We start from the raw sequence: 13,288 nt of genomic DNA, 5'->3' as shown, positions 1-13,288 counted from the left end.
AACAAGTGGAGGAAAAAACCCTTCAATTTTTTAGAAAGTTAAAATGGATTCCATGTGATTTGTATCCTTCAGGACAAACATTAGATATTCTAGTGATTTAAAATGGTGTTGCTTGTATACCTACATAAATGCTACATAATTTCAAATTCTTTATAGGTAGAGATATTTTTATGACTTTATGCAGAGATAAAGTTTTTTACTTTCTGAAACTGGCATAAAAGCACACCAAGAAAGCTGGGAAAATAGCACGAGAGTATGTACTGAAGACAAAGAAATGGAATGGAAGAACTCGAAGCAATGGCAACTTTCTTTTTTTCCTTCTGGTTTAAGGAAGAAGAAAGGGAGGAAGAAAAGGCCTAGACTGCAGTGTCCATATTTACAGTATAGGTAAAAAACCCCAGCAGCTATGCTTACTTCCATGTCTGGACCAGGTTGCCAGACTGAGCAGGGCTTTCATTGGAATGCCATGCTACACACCTTATGCAGGGTCTAAGTTCAGGTCTCTGGGATGGGGAAGTGAAGAGGATGTTCTACCACTGTTCTGCAGTGACTTTGTACCTGAAGCATAAGACATATGGAATCTGACCCATGCTTTCTCTCTCTTCATGGGTAATGAGGAGGGGTGGATGTGTACAAGCTCGGATTTTGGGGATGATCCGAAGTCCGCGGGGTCAGGTGCCACATGCCTAGCACAGCTGCTCTCAGTGCGGCATTCCCATGCAGACCTTGACGCCTTGACTCATTCTGTGCCTTCAGCGATGGCTTTACCCACGATGGCGAGGAGCGGTGTCAGACAAGCCCCTGGGGCCGGGGGATGCTGCCGGTACCTTTCCGACTGCCCACCCTGCGGCCCCGGCGCTGCCAAGACAGCGACGGAGCCGCCAGCCGGGCTCGGGGAGTTTAATCTGCAGCCGTCCCTTACCTCCCGACAGCGCTGCAGGAAGCCGGGATTCCTCAGGGCCCATCCTTCCCTCGCTAGTAACACCTTAATTCTTAGAAATAAAAGAAAATTTAATAATAATAATAGTAATAGTAATAATAATAATAGTTTTTAAAAAGCGTGTGTTGGTGGGGCGGGCACGGGGGCGGCCAGCGGCGCTCTCCTGTGTGACGGCGGGCCGAGAGCGGCGGCAGCGGGCGGCGCGGCCGGGCAGGCGCGGTGCTGCCGCCGGGCGAGGCGGCGGCGGCGGGAGGAGGCGGAGGAGGCGGTCGAGCCGCTCCAGGGAAGTTTCCTCGCCGCCGCCTCCCCGAAACCCCTCCCCGCCAACCGCGGCTCCGCGCTCCTCGAAACTTACGGCCGGGCGCCGCTCCTGGGGAGCCGCCGGGCCCGCGCCGCCGCCCGCGGAGGAGGCCCCGCGGAGTAAGTGCAGCCGAGCCGAGCCGTGCCGAGCCGAGCCGAGCCGAGCCGAGCCGAGCCGAGCCGAGCCGAGCCGAGCCGAGCCGAGCCGAGCCGAGCCGAGCCGTGCCGAGCCGAGCCGAGCCGTGCCGTGCCCGGGCGGCGGGGCCGCGGCCGCCGCCCCCACAGCCGGGGGTGCCGGACACGTGGGTGCGGCGGACCGGGCGGGAGGCGCCGGCTCAGCCCCGGGGGTTGCGCGGGCGCGCAGCGGCGCGGGGAGGGAGGGGCGAGGCCGCGGGAGCCCCCGCGTGGGAGGGAAGGGGCGGCGGAGCGCGGCTCGCCCGGTGTCGCGGGAGCCCCGGTGCCGGCCGGGGGCCGCCGGGCGCTGTGGCGCGTCGGCAGCGCTGAACGCGTGTTTTGTGTCAGACGGTAACAATCTGTGCGCGCTTCGCCGTGGTGTGAGCGTGTCCGCCTTCGCCTCGCTCCCCGGGGCTGCCGGCTGTGGGCAAGTGTCAGGGGAGGTGTCCGGGTCCCCGGCACGGAGCGCGCAGCTCCTCCTCCGATGGACGGGGGAAAGCGACTGATGCCGGGGCACCGACGGCGGCCCCGCGATCGCACCGGTGTCCCGGGCACGGCCCCGCTGGGGCGGCCGCCTCCCCACCGGGAGTCCGCTGGCTGCCTGCCTCCAGCGGGTCAGGGCACGGAGGGATGATCTCCTGTCCTCTCCCCTCTCCGCTCAGCCCATCGCAGCAGCTGGGGAGGAGAGTGCTGAGCATTGGCAGCAGGGAAGAGGTACACCTTCCTCGGCTCGCTTTCTGGGGTTCTTATTTCTCCCACCATCACCTAAGACCTTCAGAAAGATGGATGGATATGGCTACTTACGAGATGGTTATGGTCTCTGTTGTTCATCTTGGAGATAAGGCTTATTTTTTGCAGGAAATATTCTGTTCTTTAAAACTATGCTTAATTTGGCAGATTTTCTATCAGAAAGTCAAAGATCAGAGTTTTCTTCTATTATGAAAATATAACAGTAGGCTTCCCCTCTTCCCCCCTCGCCCCCCCCCCCCCCCTTTTTTTTTTTTCCTTTTAGACTCCTAGGAGCGTAGTGTTGTGTTTAAATTGCAGAGTAGTTCCCATTGACTTTTAGTAGCAAAACACTGGTATGGTCACATATGCTTCAGCAAAATGCAGTATGAACAACACCACCAGACAGTTGCTATGTTTGAAGACTCACACATTCCATAATAATTTAAAGTAAAAATATGGTTATAAGAAGAGAAAACGGTCATTCAGTGTTGTCAGAAGTTGTCTGTAAGGAGAGTGGTGTGTGGAAAGTCCCTATGAAACAATTTCCAGATTAGAGCTGCTCATTCTCTGCCAAAAGCTGTGTAAGCATGAACCATAATGAGGGTAGTTGTAGGATCACGGAGTAGTCATGGAGCAGGTAGTCCAGCTGCAGCAGAAAGTAAGAGACAGAAGGGCAATGTGTATGGAAATGTCCCTAATTGAGGACTGCAGCTCATGGAAGTAGCTGGCACATCTTCTGAAGGCTTGTCTGGATACATTCCTCCCAAACCTTTGTTCCAGCTTGTACACAACTTATTCTACTGTATATTTAAGTGTGAGGTAGAATACAAGTATGTGTGTTCTTCAGCAACCTTTTAAAATGTATGGATGACTTTTTCTGAATGGTTCTCCAGTCCTCAAAATTGTAGAAATTATAATAGCATCAATAAAAATATTTATAACCCATCTAAGTAGAAACTAAGTCAAAACTAAGTCACTGGTTCCTTACAGCTGTGTTATTTATTCCAAGCTTGATATTTCATTCCTAATTTTCTTCATTAGCTGCATCTTCCCATGTAGACTGAATCACAAAAATGGTAGGAAGAAAAAGGAGGAAGCAAGTCACTCTTGTTCGTGGCTTTGTTCTCCTTGTACTGCAAAACTTGTTGCTATGGACAAGGTGAGGGATGGACTCTGGCAGGAGAATTGTAAAATCTTCAAAGGTCGTTTGAACAGTTCCTCCAAGTCAGCTAGAAACTGGAGGCCTCATGCTTCCTGTGCATTTTGAGAATTTTAGGTTATTTCCTTTGTTTCTCTCATTCAATTTCTTAATTAGAGAATCCAAAAATATTATTGCTGAAAATAACCTTTCCTTCTAGATTTAGAGAGAGGGAGAGTGATACAAAATTAAGAGTTTAAATTGAATTAAGAATTTTGAGGGTTTTTTTCCTTTCTCTCGTTTTTGCTCTTTTTATCTTTGACTGTTTAATCTGATATACCAAACATCACAGGATAATGATTTCTCAGATATCTGGACACTTTTAGTGCTCTGGTTTTTTTATTTTTTTTCTTTGTGACATGGAATATCTTCTCACTCTGTCTGAGATTGCTAATCCTACTGCATGGACCTAGGAAGTAAAATATGAATTTACCATTTCGTGATATGGGTCAAACTGCCATGAAAAGGCTCTAGTGGTTGGACCAAACAAAATTTGCCTGGATTTGATGGTGTGACAGTGAGCTGTGGCTGCCTGGCAGTGACACCCGGAGGGTCAGTTCTTGGGGGAGCCTGGGGGCAGCTGCTGTCCATAATCAAACCCTGAGCAGGGGGTGGGGATGTGGGCAGTGCAGGCAGGCAGTGCCCCAGTCTGCCCAGGGCCCCACTGTGCCGGGCTGCCTGGAAAAATCACGGAGGTGAACTCCCACCCTGTGAGGTGGGTCTGCATTTTTGCAGCTCCCCTTATAATGAAGTGAGCTAGGAGAAAGCTCTTTTTATTTATAAGAACGGAAATTGTGTGTAAAGTCCTTAAAATCAAGGAGGCCACAGCTGGGTACTTCATATGCTTTTAAAAGCTTTTCCAACTTGAAGTTGTTTCTCTGTCCTTCCCATGCTGTTTCCATAGCGAGTCACACCTACTGCTACTTTAGGCAATTGGCCTAATTCCTGAAATTTTTGAATTTTAATTACTCAGCTCAATAGCTTGAGCACTTTATCATCTGAATATTGAAGAGGATTGCATAGTGTTGTGTGAATAAAATTTTCTATCTTTTAGGTTATATTGTTCTCAAAAGAGTGAAACATTATGTTCAGAATGCTAGTGTAGTTAATTCTTCACCTTTTCCTTTATTATGAAATATTATTTATAATAACTTATATATGACATTATTTGATAAGTGAAACTATTTTTATAATAATTGTAAAAATCATGTTCTGTAGATCATAACCATTGTCTGTTCTGTTTTTCCCACTTAATATATTAGTATAGTCAGTAATATGTAACAATAATTAAAGTTTTATCTTGAGCTGTGATGGTGAAAAAGACTGCAAGACTATTAGGATAAGCAAACACTTAAGAAGTGTGGCTGCTGCTAAAGGACAGACTGATTTAATGACTGAACTTCAACTGTGTTTTGCTCTTGTGTGTTTTGGTTTTTTCATAAATGTATATAAAGTTCATTCTCATTGGTAGATACAGTTTGGAGACATGGAGAACTGAAACTAAATACTATTGTTTGACTAGGTGCATTTTTTGCTGACAAAAACACATAATGCATCTTTGTGTAGTTGTGTAAGCAGAACCTATTTATCAAGGTTCCAAATCCTTAAGTTTTCAGTTTTTGTTATTTTAAAAATGATGGGTTACTGAATTAATTTTCATGAAAATGTAGTCTGCACGAAATCAGAGGAGAAGGATGTCATCTGTCAAGCAAAAGATATGACGAAGTTGAACAGAACAACATTATAAAAATATTTTTTAGCATTGTTTTCCAAGGAACTGGGAGTCCTATATATACTCCTACAATAATTTTCTTCTCCTTTCCTGTAGTATTCCAATGTTAATTGTCCAAATTTGGCAACAATTTATTGGTGGGGTTTAATTTCATAAGGAGTGACTGCTGGTTAGAAAAGAGAGAGAGGTCCCAACCAATCCCTCCTTGCTTGACCCACTGACAGTGGGCATGGCCCCACAGGGAGCTGGGCAGTGCCTTCCCTGGGATTACTCCTGAGAGACAAGAGCTTGAGGATGTAGCACAGAAATGTGAAGAAAAGCTGGCATCATTCTTAGGTAAAATCAGTATTGTTTCTGCTTTAAAATTAGTTTTCAGTTAGTGAATTGTAGGTATTTCTGATCACCATGGGCCAGGCTTCCAAGGGTATTTAGGTGGCTAAAGGTGCAGCTGGGTCTTTACTGTGATTCACGAGGGTGCTTGCAGTATAAACAAACAGACAAACAAAGAAGTGTGAATGGCTGTAGATGCTTAGGCTGATGTGGTGCCTTTAAATATCCCTTTGGATCTCACACTGACAGATTTGACATTTCAGTGGTACAGCCTTCTGGTTTTCTCAGTCTTAGGACCATTCATGCTGGTTCATTTGGACTTAACAGAGATTGAAGGAGATCCCATTCTCAGACATGAGTCCAAATGGAGAAAATAAACTACTTGCACCTATTAGTGAAACTCACCCCAATTTCCAGTAATTACCTCTACTGCATGAAGAGAAGCAGAAGTATATGTAGATACTGATCTGTTGTAAAGATTGAAAATAAAATGTTTCTTGCGGTATGTGAATGTTGTGACTTACCAGTGAAAATTTTGGTTGATCTCAGGAGACAGGAAGGTTTTCTTATTGTGTGGTGGCTAAAGAAGAAAGCAGCATCCTTAGCCTAACTGATGGTGGTGTGAGGAAGGTCATTGCTATGCACATTGAGCTGGTGGTTGTGAGATCTGTGAGTGGCACTCACATGGAGGCACCAGAGGTGTGCCACACAAGGGCTACATCACTGCTCCCAAGGGCAGGGTGAGTCCAGAGGCAGCTGGGGGCTTCTCACAGAGCATGGGACCTCAGCTGACCCTAAGCCAGCGCTTGGGTGCCCCTCAGTAGGAGATGCCAAGACTCTGGCCTCTGAGTTTCCTGCTTGAACATTAGCTTTCTGTAGCCAGGATGACTCCCTTGCAGCCGTGCTTTCTGTAACCCATCCTATCTGGGTGTATTTTCTCTGCTCTCTGGGATACTGTGGCTTCCACTACTGAAAATACTCCTGGTACTGTTTCTTATTTGAATGCTTTTACCAGCTTGGGGAAAGCCTAGGTTTTAATGAAGGTTGTTACAATTTCAGACTCAAATTTATTGGATTTATTTTAAAAATAAATAAAACTTAAAAAAATTTAGAAAACGAAGACCTTTCACCTGGATAAAAATTACTTTCATTGCTCTGTGTAAACCTTAAAACTTCTACATGTGACCTGTATTAATTATAACTAGCAAACTTTTACCTGTTTATGCAGAAGCAGTACAGTTGCTTGTTGTTAGACCACAAACTTTTATAGACTGCATATCTTTTACAAACTACTTTAAAAGCACATGTAAAATAATAAGTAATGCCCTACCTTTAATCTAAATTTATAAAAGGTGTAGAAAGGCTTCTTAAAGCACAAATATAATTACTGCTCATTAGAAACATTGTACAGAACCACACGGGTTGAAAGAAAGCTTTGTTTGTAAAAGCATCTTTCCTGAGCTAGGTAAGTATTCCAGTTGCATGTTATGATTCGTAGCTCAGCATTTTTTCTTGTACGTATTTAATATTCTTGATTAACCATGACACTTAGTCTAACGGTGTTAATCTGTGGGTCCCTCCCCACCTTTTGTTGTGTGTTTGACACATAGAAAGCAGAAAACACATTTATTGCTCAAAGAAATTATGACAAAGGAATTGGCTGTTTCATTCTGGTTTTGTTCTTTGTTAATGATACATAAATAAAACCAGGGAAATTCTAACTTTTAGATAATAAAGATCCTATGGAATGCTAAGAGAAGAGCTGTTTAATCCTTATTTGAGGCAAAGTTCACCTTGTAAAATGTAATTTTATTCATTTTTAAAAACAGAATTTTTATGTTTGCACCTTTTGAATATTCTTTATTTCCTGTCCTGAACTGTCTGTGTTTTTCTGCTGAACAGTTTCAACCTACATTTCAAATACAAATAAAGTTGATCCCACTGGGTAGTTTAAACATAGTATTAATTTTGTAAGTAATTTAGAAAAGAAATTCTGGCAAGCAAGTAGCCAGTATAATTTTAACATTGTTCTACAGCTTGACTTTTGTTCGCATTTAGTATTCAATGAAAAATATGATCTTTTGCTATGTTTGGAGAGCTCTGCTTTTAGAATAACATTATTGCTTTAAATTTTTATATGTATATGTCTCCCACTTTAGCCTTTTGTGGAGCTTCCTGACTGAGGCACCCTGTTGGGTGTTTGTGTGAGGGAGTTTGAACTTAGAAATCTGCCCATTGCAGGCACCAGGTTTCATACCTGATGCAGATACCAGGTGCATTCTAATTCCAGTTCAAAATCATTCCTGACCACTGGATGCGGGAAGCAACTCAAGGACCTCATCAAGACAGTTTTTGAAACAGTTATATTTTAGGTTTAGATCTTGTAAAAGCAATGGCAAATTATTTACTTCATTTTTTTTCAGTTCTCCAGTCTTACATCATTGCTCTTCTGAGGTGCGCTCTAACTTTTGAACACTACATCGTCAGGCTTCTTTCGCCACCTCAGCAGGGGCTTCTTTGTATTTGACCATCTCTTCCAACACTGGGAGACCAGAGAGCTCTTCTGAGCTTGCTGAAATTAGCAACCAGCAGATTCCCATAAACACATGCTAACATCTTTTACCTTTGTTTGTTTCTTCAGGTAGGACTTTTCTGTTATCCTCACTCCGCTTTCTCCAAATGCCTCAATAACTGTCCTAATCAGGCAGAATCATTTTCTAGGTTGCTTCCACTTGAGGTGAATAGCAAGGAGAGGGGTGAAGAACTGCTCAAGGACCTTATGAGACAAGTCACCAGACAATAAAATGACAAATGAAATTCTGCAGAGATAAATGTGGACTGCTAAGCCTCAGTTAAAATAGTTGTAGCTGTACATGGAAAGTGACTGGCACTGGGCTGACCCTCATCTTTCAGAAATGAGGTCTTGGCATCTAAGAGAATTCCAAGAAAATTTTTTCAGTTCTTAGTAATTCCCCCAAAAGTGAATGTTCAGAACTGCTAGGAACCAAAACAAATCACATAGGCTTCAGGAGGAGAATAGACAAGTACTTGAGAGAGCTGTACTGAGGATTGCTAGACAGATGAACTCCATCTGTCTCAGGAAACCCTCTGAAATGAAATAGCAGGAAACAGGGAAAATGCTGTGAAAATGGCATATTGCTTGTTCTGTTCTTGCTCTTCTGTGTCCAGTTATGGCTGTTGTTGGAGAAAGCACCAGGAGGATTGTTGGTCTCAGCCAGTATTGTGGCCCTTGTGTTCTCAACACCTTTTTCATGTTAGATTTAATGGTATATGGGAGAAATGGGGCACAAACTCTATTGTTGAGTAGTTCCTTCAAGATGTACTTAGGCCTACAGTGTGATAGCAATTTTATAAATGTCATCAGGATTCAGAAAGTATTACAGATGTATTTCTCAGACTGTCAGTGATGTCATTTGCCTGTGATGTATTTTTTGTGTTCATAGTGCTTCATGTCTACCTTCTTTCTTGCCTCCTTTTGCTCTTGAGTCTCCTCTTTTATTCTGGTCCAACACCCAATGAGTTTCCTGTGTAGGCAGATGAGACCTCATGTTTCCTTACCAGAAACTTAACTCCTCAGTGAAGTTAAAAATGTTAGGGAAATACCATAGTTTAATCTTTAAAATAAAGTTAAAAGTGATTACCTATATAGAAAAAAAAAATCTTGATATTTAATTTATATTATTTACTTATAAAGAATGAGATTCCTTTGGTGCTAGACCTAGACTTGACAGTGAGTGTAAGTGGCAGGGGTTTTAAACATGCCAGGACACCAGAGTGCTTGTTCTATTTTTATATAAAGGAAAGCTTACCAATAAAACTGAAAACTTTCAGCCCCCTCTCCCACAAGTTTACTTCAGCCACAAGTCCCAACACCCTGTGTATTTCTGCTTGATGGTAGTGGAAAAAAAGATCTGTTGAGACGAACATGGATTTTTATGGGGATGCAGAAGTAGTGACCTACCTCCTGTGGTGTTGTACAGTGTGTTACCTACATGCTGGATGCCCACAGAGCAGTCTGGGGGTTTGCACACCCCCAGAGTCTGTGTCTGGTCTGTGTCAGCGCTGCATTTGGTGTGGGATGCCTTCCAGCAGATGTGCATGTTAGGTCCCACACATCTGGGCACCTATCTGTTTTGCTGGTGTCCCTGAGGCTCACTGGAAGGCAGGATCCTGTATTGCATCTGCAGGCATTCCAGGCTGAATCAGAGGTGGTCTTCAGTCACAGCCCTGGAGTTAATTGTTTATAAAGCTGCTGAAAGGTCCCTACTAAATTTCATTTTTTAAAAATACCTTTCCCTCTTCTGTTTTATTTCCTTCCTCTTTTTTTTTTCCTCTTTCTTTTTGGTTTTCAGCTGTTACACTTGGCAAGTTTCTTTCACAGCATTTGGAAATAATTGTTTTCTAAATGCTACCCAGGTTATCTGCCAAATTTAACACCTTAAAAGGAAGCGGGGGTGGGGGACGAGAGACCTACCTGGGAATGGAGGAAATGTAGTGAGTCTTTAGAAAGTGCTAAAAAGGAAACTTCCCAAATATAGCACCTAAAATCAAAACCATCGAGTTCCCTCACATCAACTGTAAAATACCACGTGCTATCATCCAAAAAAAAAAAAGCCATTTCGCCCAGCCTCATAACCTCTTTTTTTATTTTCTCTTCCAAAAGATAAAGCACGTGTGGCTTTTTGTTTTTTTTTCTTCTGACAAATGTGTATAGTTTGGGGAGATACAGTTTTTTCATGGTGTTACTGGAAAAATCCTACCAGTCCCTGAGAAAGCATAAAAAAATAAGAGCAGAGCAGAAACCACTGATGGCACTCAGAATGACCTATCTTGGAGACTTTGCAATGGCCTAATTATCTGTGGGGTTGTAAGACAGGATTGATTTTGCTGGTGGCACAGGAACAGGATAAAAAGTTTAATTCCTCTCCTTGGTGATGGAAGGGGTAGGGTAGCCCAAGGTATTTTTATGCTGTTGTTAGTGCCATTTCTGATCACTGTGAGTTTCCTCAGGGGCTCAGTGCAGCTGAAGGTGTGTTACAACAGCCCTGGGACAGCTCCAAGATGTGGATTAGTGGCAGTGTAGGTCTTGCATGGGAAATGCACAGCTTTTATGAACAGCTTGGCAAGCCTAAGGAATCAGGCTCCTTGTCCTTAAATGTAGGTGTCCAGGTGCCAGGGCTCAGCCATGGACAGTTACGTTTTGGTCACCCTTGCATTTGGTACTCTTTGTGCAGGAGGTCAGCCTGCACTGGTACCTTCCATCCCTAGAGATTATTTCTCAGGGGCTGTTTCTAACATCTGCTTCCTGGGTTGCCAGGCTTTCAGGTGGGTCCTCAGGTGGGGACAGCGCTTCCACGGCAAGGAGCTTGTGGAAGCTCCTGCCACCTCCGCAGCGTGGCTGGGAGGGGCTGGCAGCCGCCCTGTGCCTGGCGGCAAAGACACGCTCAGATCCTTGTGCGTGGGGAACATTGCACGGCGTTGGGTAGCGTTTCAGAAAGCAGGGAATAAAAATGCCCCATAACCACTTTCTGGACTTCTTTGTGGGTTTTTAAAATTCCCTTTAAAATGGTAATAGCTGTTTGGAAAGAGGACTGCCGGTTATCTGCCTGGTACAATAGTACTTCCTTAGCTGGTGGGACTTTTAATACTGTCTTGTATTTAACAGTAATAATATTGAACCAAGCAAATGACTTCTAAAGTAGTAGAGAGAAATAAAAGGTGATATATACTTTCATGACTTCCCTTCAATTTAGATCTTGCCTTTTTCAATAATTTGAGTTTTTGTTCTACTCATATTCAATGGCACATTTTGGATATAACAATTTCTCTGTAATGGATACTCTGTGTAATTTAGATGTATTTTTTGATACATTAACAACTCAAGGGAATTTAATTGGTTTTTGTAAAGCTTTACTAGAAGTTAAAAATAACCTAAGATGACAACTAGAATAACTAAGTTGCTCTTGTTTAAAAGTTGAATTTTTCAAAATTAAAATTACTTAATTATATTGTACATCAGCTGTTCTGTATTAACATCTAAGCCCTCATGTTACTGTGGCTTGCTTTGGCTGCCAGAGGTCTCTGATGTCTTCTGAGAAAGACAAGTCTTTGCCCCTAGCAGTGTGGGTGGGTATATACAGGAGCTTTTTGTAAACCTCTTTTGCAGTGACATGAAGTGCAGCATATGTCAGAGCAGAAATTCAAGAGTAGGCTCTTTTAACACTGGTGTGTTACAGGAATCTTTTCCAGAGAGAGAAAATATTTGCTGCAGCAGCTCCTGCAAGTTAGGTCGCCTAATTACTGTTGAACTATAATACACACTAAAATGTATATGCTTTTTCCTTCTGGGCTTCAACAGAAAATTACCAGTCTTGGTAAAGTTTTCTTTCCATTAGTAAAGAGAGCACTGCTGATCTGAAAATCCATCAGGTCATCCATACCAGCATTACATCAATTGACTTTTGAATATTTTTCCATTAGAAAAGGCTCCATTTTTATTCCCTCGCTGAAGTGGCAGACTTTCAGTTTGTGCGGTTTTTCCATTTATTGAATTTTGCAATAAAAGAGTTTTTGAAACAGATGTCAGTCATTGCTTAGGAGTGGGGCATTGTTAGAGAGCTGTTTTCTTCCCTTTTTTTTTAAGTTAGAAGAAATTCTTGTCCTTCCCCTCCCTAACTTTAATTGTCACTCTTTAAAGCCATGAATAATTTTCTAACCTATAATCTGGTGTCAGAACAAATATAAGCACCAAACCCTGATTTCATAGAAATATTGCAGATTGACCATTGTTCTCAGCAGGGGCAGGATTGGATTTTATCTCTCAATTGTAAACCAGAAAGAAGGGAGTGGATGCATTGCAGAAGCATGGTTCATATTAGCATCTTCCTTAGGGTGTGGAGTGGACCTATTAACACTTTCTTAAGGCTTAGTTTTTATAGAAGGAGCCAAATGTGTGCAGTGAGTAGTGTCCAAAAAACAGGGTTCAAAGGGATTTTTAAATTTTCTTGATAGAGTCTTATCCAGGTAGAAAGATAAAGAATAAGATTTTAGGTTTTGATTCTAAATTATGTGTTTCTTATGCAGAGTGGTCTTAGGACAAACTGAATATCTTCAGACCATATCTTCACCTGTCACAGAAGAACAAAGTGCTATTCACATTTCTGTGTATATAACATGTGTGTATATATATATACATACACTTAATCAGATTCTCATTTTTATTCTTTATTGACAGCATTTTCTTCATGTATTTTTAAAAAAGCGCTGATTTTTCTAATGAGGATTTTAGCTGGGTTTGTTTAAATTACACCAATCAATAATTCTGAATTTTAAGAAGTTTGCGGCATTTTATTCTAAAGAAAATTGTCCATGGAAGGAAACCAATTTTTGTGTTGATATCTGTTTGGGAGGGTAAGCCTTTGTTGTTTCATCTTGGTACTTCACTGTTACTTTTAACATCAAAGAACACCCTTTCTGAAGGTGAGAGAACACAAAGCATCCCATATTTATAATTTATGGGGCCTAGGGCTGTGACGTAATGTAAACTTGAAGAGATTTAGTATAAAAATATCCTTAGCTTGAGGGCAATGTTTGAAAACTTTGTGGATTTTCTTTTTTATCCTGGCTCAGTCTACAATCATATTTCTTTGCTATTATTTCCTCTTAGCATTAAAGTACGATTGACATTGATAGATATCAGGGGAAGGCTGAGCTTCCTAAAGAAAAAAAAAAAAAAAAAGAAGAAGAGATGTGTTGTTGGCACAGAAATAGTGACGGTAGAAGAGTTCCCGGCTGCCTTTTATTCTGCATACAGTGAGCACAACGGGACTCTCGCTGCCTGCTTTTGGCTTGTGGGGATTTGCAA

General features: G+C 42.6%; 1 protein-coding gene across 8 annotated transcripts in view; it reads left to right on the top strand.

Moving 5' to 3' along the window:
* Positions 1-1,228: 1,228 nt before the first annotated feature.
* Positions 1,229-13,288, top strand: part of EYA1 (EYA transcriptional coactivator and phosphatase 1) — a 163,897-nt gene continuing 151,837 nt past the window's right edge. For 4 of the 8 annotated variants that reach the window (XM_039549838.1, XM_039549837.1, XM_039549834.1 and 1 more), the window contains exon 1: positions 1,230-1,360. The gene's annotated coding sequence lies outside the window, so the exon portion shown is untranslated. Of the gene's footprint in view, positions 1,361-13,288 lie in introns of all 8 variants that reach the window. The other 4 variants (XM_039549835.1, XM_039549832.1, XM_039549831.1 and 1 more) reach the window with 2 other exon arrangements.

Source organism: Corvus cornix, chromosome 2, assembly GCF_000738735.6.
Source record: "Corvus cornix cornix isolate S_Up_H32 chromosome 2, ASM73873v5, whole genome shotgun sequence".
In the NCBI taxonomy this organism is placed as follows: domain Eukaryota; kingdom Metazoa; phylum Chordata; class Aves; order Passeriformes; family Corvidae; genus Corvus; species Corvus cornix.
The sequence above is the reverse complement of the archived record's forward strand: the minus strand, read 5'-3'. Positions and strand labels throughout refer to the sequence as shown.